The following is a 6,276-nucleotide window of genomic DNA, read 5'->3' on the forward strand; positions in this document are numbered from 1 at the left end:
GCCGAGGGGTGCTGTGCACTCAGCTGCAGGGCCGAGGATGTAACCTCCGCAACATGGGCACCAGGGTGACAGAAGGTCCGGCCATCGTGCACCGCCACATGCCTGACCATTGAGGTCCCGACCACCAGCACCGCGGGGGTGCGCTGCACCTGAGTGGCCGCCTCTGACCGTCTGGAGGTGTGGCGGTGGCGGCGAGGAGCCTGGGGATGGTGGCGCCGGGTCGTAGCTGCTCCTGACCAGGATGGTAGCGGGGGGCCAGGTCGAGCGAGCTGACCCTGGTTCCTCGTCTGGTGAGAGCCAGCTGGACGGACAGAACCAGGAGGCGAGCTGGAACAAGCGCCCACGGGAGGGAAGTCCTGCAGGCTTAGGATATCATACCTGTTATCCAGTGGCAGATACGGGTGCGGAGGAGGGGGAGATGGATGAGCCCCAGCGCCCCTGGCCACCACCGACCAGGGTTCCCTTGGTTTGAGCGGTGTTGAGCTCAATAGGGCTCCTGCTCCGTCCCTCCAGGAAGGAGGTGGAAGGAGCCGCTCTCTTGGGCTTGGCTCCCTGGCGGTGCCAGCAGGACTCCACCGGTGCTGGTGCTGGAATTTCAGCGTTGATGGACCCGGTCCATGGCAGGGTGGTGTCATTCGTGGCCGTCGTGCTCCGGTCACCAGCGCCGGATGCCTTCAGGAGGGCGATATGTTTCGCCTGGGACATAGCAACAGTGGAGAGGTCCAGCAGGTCGACCCGCAGACCCTGTCCCTCGGACCTCAAAAGGGCGATATGTTTCTCCAGGGTCGAGGCGACAGCAGATGACTCCAGTATGATTTTGTCCCTCTCCTTGAGTTCGGACTGGAGCCCGGAGATGCTCTCCCTCAGTTTGGAGAACGTGGGGAGGCAGGACTCACACACCGCCAGCATGCCTGCAGCCTGAGCCGGGGGACAGCCACACTAAGCACTGTGCCAGCACACGGAGGTGAGTCCAGGTTAGCACCGTGGCTAAAAACAAGCCGGCGCTAGCAGCGGGCAGGTGATTCCGCGAGATCGATAAAACTTAAAATTTTAAGATCCTTCGCACCGATGTCTGCTCTTCAAAGTGATCTGTGTTCCGCCTAAAATGGTAACTCACGGTATGATGTTCTCTGATGTTCCTCCTGTCGGACGCGATGTTAGCAATCCGTCCGGTTAGCAATCCGTCCGGTTAGCCAATTAGTCGCCTATTACCAGGGTCGGTTTCTCAGCAGGTGTGTCGCTGAGTGGGGAAAAACAATTAGCCACGGGAAGCGGGTGGTGGTGCACCGTGGGCCTTTGGTTTGGGCTACGCTTCCTGTGAACCATCACCCAGCCGCCCTGGCTAGCTGGCTGCTCGGCTGCTGCCAGGGGACCGCTAGCTGTAGCTACGCTAGGTGGCTCCACAGCAGCTAGCTTCTCCTGGCTACCTGACGCAACTCCAGCTAACTCCAAGCTGTGGAACCGCGTCTCAAGCTCACTAAGTCTAGCCTCCATAGTCGTAAATAAACTACACTTTCTAAACCTATTCCCTTCACTAAAGGAGGCAGAGGGGTAACTAAACATTTCACACGCTGAACAGACAAAGACACCGGGTGAAACAAATGGTGAGGCCATGCTAACGCTGATAATCGGCGGAGCCCTGTGCTTGTTTAATATGGGTTGTTTCTCACTGTTATCAGGTGACTAGAATGTCTCAAGTGTTAAATTTTAATTAAATTGAATTATAAGTAAAGTGAATACAACACACGGTGTACAGAGCAACCAACGAACGATTGAGAAGACAGGAAGTGATGCAATATGTTACCGGAAATCCCGAGGCAAGAGTGCTGTCCTTGATTTGTATTTGTAGAGAAAGCCGGCAGGATTACAGCTATATTCCATTTTACCTCCTTCACCTCCCCCTGTAACAGGAAAAGAGACACTTAGTCACAAATATGTGCCATTTCCTCACTAAGCCCCAGACAAGGTCGCATGTCACATAATCTATTCAGTTCTCTCTGTTTTTGGTATTCATTCATCTATCATTATCATGCTAAGCTATTTTCAAAATGCATATGCTAATTAGTTCCACTCTATTCATTTATTCAAATCTAAAAACCTTTTATTATTTATTTCCATTTAGTCAACTTGGGCCACTCCGTTCCATTCAGCAGTAGAAATTAGAACTGTGGAAACTAGAATAGCAATCAGCTTCAGTGGCATTAACTACAATGCATCTTGTTTAAATTATCACTCAGTTGTTAAGGCTTTTTGCCAAGTTGCATCAATGCTATAAAGTGCAAATAAAATTGTGTAAAATTTTCTTTAGTAAACTGCTTAAAGAAAGTGACCTTGAGGGAAAGTGTGCCTCATAGAAACCTTGTTTTTGTTATATTTCAGCATCTTGAATGCTTCTGAAGTTGCTGAGCAGTTGATTATCACTGCAGAAGAATGAAGAAAATAAATTGAATTGTCTTCTTATTCCTGTGGCAAATTCTGAAATTACTTTAACAATTACCAAACAAAAAATTAAATAATGAAATACTCAAATGTTGGTGCTGTCTTAATCTCTGATGTCTTTGATGGTCTTTGATGATATTAACATGTAATAACATGCTGTTGATGGTCTTAAGAATTTGCTGTCCTCAAGGAAACAAGCAATATATTTACTTAAAGAGGAAATCAGAGCAACATAGTTCTCTCATTGAAAACAGACACAATGTTTGTCTAAAATGACTGCTCCCTGTCTGCAAATGTATCTATGTTGAGCCCAGTATAGGTCCAAGAGCATTTCTTATTCCCCATGTCCACACCAGTTTTTCCAACATGAGCCTTGTAGCACATCAGACAAGGTAAGGAAATATGACAAATCCTGCTTTGAGCTGGGTCCTCCTGCAGCTGCTCTTTGGCTGAACATTCATATAAATAAATGTATTATTCCATGTAAACCCATTTGCCAAACAAATATAGGTCAGAAGATGGAAAGGTCAGGAACTTTTCTCAGGTTACAGGCTTCAATCATCTTGGTAGCTGTCACCTCTGCACCCTTCTATAAAAACTTTCAGATGGACAGAATCTAAACTGAAATTAAGTTTAATTGTTAATTAGTACCAATTAGCACTAGTATATTTTACCTTTGCATTTAAGCCATCATTTACACACCAGTAGTGAGCACAAAGCCAAGCACAGGAGCACTGGACAGCACTTCACTACCCCCAATAAGCAAGAGGATTGGATGCCTTGCTCAGTGGCACCCCAGGCCATGAGAACAATTTCATTCCTCTCAGCCATGAGCTGCCCTTCTTCATTCATTGTTTTATCCACCCAATTAATCCCTGCAGACACACACTCATCTTCCACCCATCCTAATCATTAATAGACCCCATCTGTTTTATGATAAAAATCAGCCCTCCCCCCGCCTTTCTTCAATAAACAAAACAAACAAACCACAAGTAAGAGTTCATTTAGTCGATACACCAGCATAATCTCTCCTCTAGACATGCAGGCACACTTCTGAACTAGGTCTCTGGGATTAACGTCTCCTTCAAGAACCACCTGCAGACACTATGATAATCAATTTGATGTTGCATAAAGGTCATTTGATCCCCATTTAAAGAAATTGGAAACACTGATTAATTCTCGTTGACCTTTACATTGGGTGGGGAATCAGTTATCTCATAGACAAAATAAATCGGAAAGCCTTCTCAGTGCTGCGCTAACATTTTAACTGCTGCATTCATCAGCATTATCAGTAGAGGCATGAAGAAGGCTGTCAGACACATGAGCCTGGAGTTTGCTTTGTGACAGCTGAGCTGATTTGTTTACTTGCTCTTCATGCTAAATATGTAGATGGAGGCTAATTGGACAGGCTGAGGGAGGACAACCACCCTTCATATCCTGCCAGGGTGACGTCAGAGTTGTTGGAGACTCGAGGCAAAGAACATATTGGGAACACTCAAAGCTGATGCCAGTGGAATGGTCGTAGTGCTTTTTCTTTCTGCAAACACTTTGAAGCACAATGGGAAAATAAAATACGCTCAGCCTGTCTTCTTTATTTCAAATATTACTTGAGTTTCTTTTTGGAGACAGGTGGAGTATACATAATAACAGTGTTCATTTTCACTGCTGACAAGTTTCAGTTCCAGCTTCAGCCTTCTTCATTTCTGTGCTCACATCTAAGAACAGCTGACTGGGCTGAGAACATTTGTCAAGTTCCCCGGCCCAACCCTGTCCGTCCACCTCCCCCTGCCACAATTGAATGATAGTGTTCCTAGTTATTCAAGAGGGTTTAACGTAACTGAAACTTACAAACTTAGAAGGTGGATCAAGGAATCCATAGAGATAAGGAAGTACAGTAGCAGGACCATCAATTGGAACGAGGGGCCATACATCCTCTTGCAAACCCGGGACACCTTTCCAGGGTGTCTTGGTGGTAGGAAGGACACCGATTCAAATATTTTCATGAATTTCTTATTCTTAACATGTCACAAACATGCCATGATGTACATTATGCCCAACACAACTTTAGAAGGAATTTTCTCAATGCCAAATGATGTAAAAATGGTCTCTCAAGACAAAAGTAACTTGTATCATCACGGTATCATTACCCCCTTTCGATTTTGGTTGAAAATTTGTACGTAAAGTTAACAATGAATGTGCTTTTCATCCATGTTTTCCCTTAATAGGGATTTAACAGATGTCCCCAGGGCTTTTGTTTTGAGATAAATGGCCAAACTGTCACCCAGTTGCCTTGGCTTGTCAGCTGCATGGTAATTGAAGCTATGCTAGACTGGTCAGCAATGGCTAAGCAAGTCTCTCCAAAGCATAAAAGCACAAAAACATGCTAAGCACAGGAACAGCTAAACATTTTACACCTGGAAGAATAGTTGCAGAGTGAGTATGAGAAGACATGGTGTTTGTGTAAAGACAGAGGGATTAGTGAACAATTGTGATTTATTAGAGTTAGGGTTCGTGAAAAGTGAAAATGGTTTTACAAAGAATGAGAAAGTTTTTTCATAATTCACTGTGTACTTTAATAGTAGTTCAGAGAACCAGAACATGTAACTATAAACTCAGGGTTTGTTAGGAAGGCCTTGATTCTATTGAAGGCAATGTACATTCCATTGAAGGAAACGTCATCATTATCCTCTAGTCCATCTTCTCTGTGCATGCAGCAGCTTTACACACATCAATCTGTCTTTGTCTTATTACTTGAACGGTGGTACATCACAAGAAATGCCTCAATGTCTGACATCTTATAATGTTCTTTTTCCTCAGTAACTGGAAGCCCTGATGCCGGAGTTGAAATTCTTTTGGCACTGGTCTTTTCTGCCGGGTCCAATTTCAGAATATGGGGTTTAAAGAGTTTGGAACCACCCAACTGTAAAGAGCTTTGTCGACGTCGATGTTTCTTGACCTTGGTTTTCTTGGGTGTGTCTTGGATTTCAGCAATTCTGTCTTTCACTTCTTCTGTCTTCTTGTGGACAGTTTCTTTTTCGGACTCAACCTGGGCCAAATCAGGAGACTCTGACTCCAGAAGGCTAAAAGCCTCACGATCAATTTCTAACTGTAGCTCAAGCTGTTTGCAGATTGATGTGAGCATTTTATTAATATCTGTCATTGTGTATTTTGGCCCTGCAATAAACTGATGACTCTTGCCTGAAAGCAGCTGGGATAGGCTAAGGTGCTCCCTTTGGCCAAATCTTCTGACTGAATGTCTTCTGTAATTGATTCTTGTTGGCCAAGAATACTGAAGTAGCTCATGTCTTGATTGTAAATGTCTTGTCAGAATTTCAATGGGTGTTTGTTCAGCATTCTCAAATTCTTTTTGGTAGGTCCGAACAGTGGTATGAAACACAGGTCCACGTGCAGGCTTTGCTGGACGCTTCTTGCTCCTTTTAACCTGCAAATGAGCTGCACTATCCCGTTGCACAGGTGTTTCCAAACTCAGTTTGAGATTATATAACTTCCAAAGGGGTTTTCGCTTCATCTGTTTTTTCTTTTTTGCCAGTTGGTAGGTTAGGGGCCTATAGGGCAGTAACACTCTGCAGAGTGCAAATAATTCCCCATGAGAAAACGATAACCCACCTGATTCCTTCCTTAACTTTGTCTTTTGTTCAGATTTCAGATCTGGCTTTGCCTTTGACTCTGATACGGCATCTTCTTGACTTAATGATTCATCAGCATTCTCATCCATGTCATCATTACATGGTAGGCAGAAATTTGGAGATGTTTCTGGAGCCATAGAGGTCTGCATTTGATTGGATTTTTTGTTAATACCCCATTCTCCTTGCCCAA

The sequence above is a fragment of the Takifugu rubripes genome, chromosome 19 (assembly GCF_901000725.2).
Source record: "Takifugu rubripes chromosome 19, fTakRub1.2, whole genome shotgun sequence".
NCBI lineage: Eukaryota > Metazoa > Chordata > Actinopteri > Tetraodontiformes > Tetraodontidae > Takifugu > Takifugu rubripes.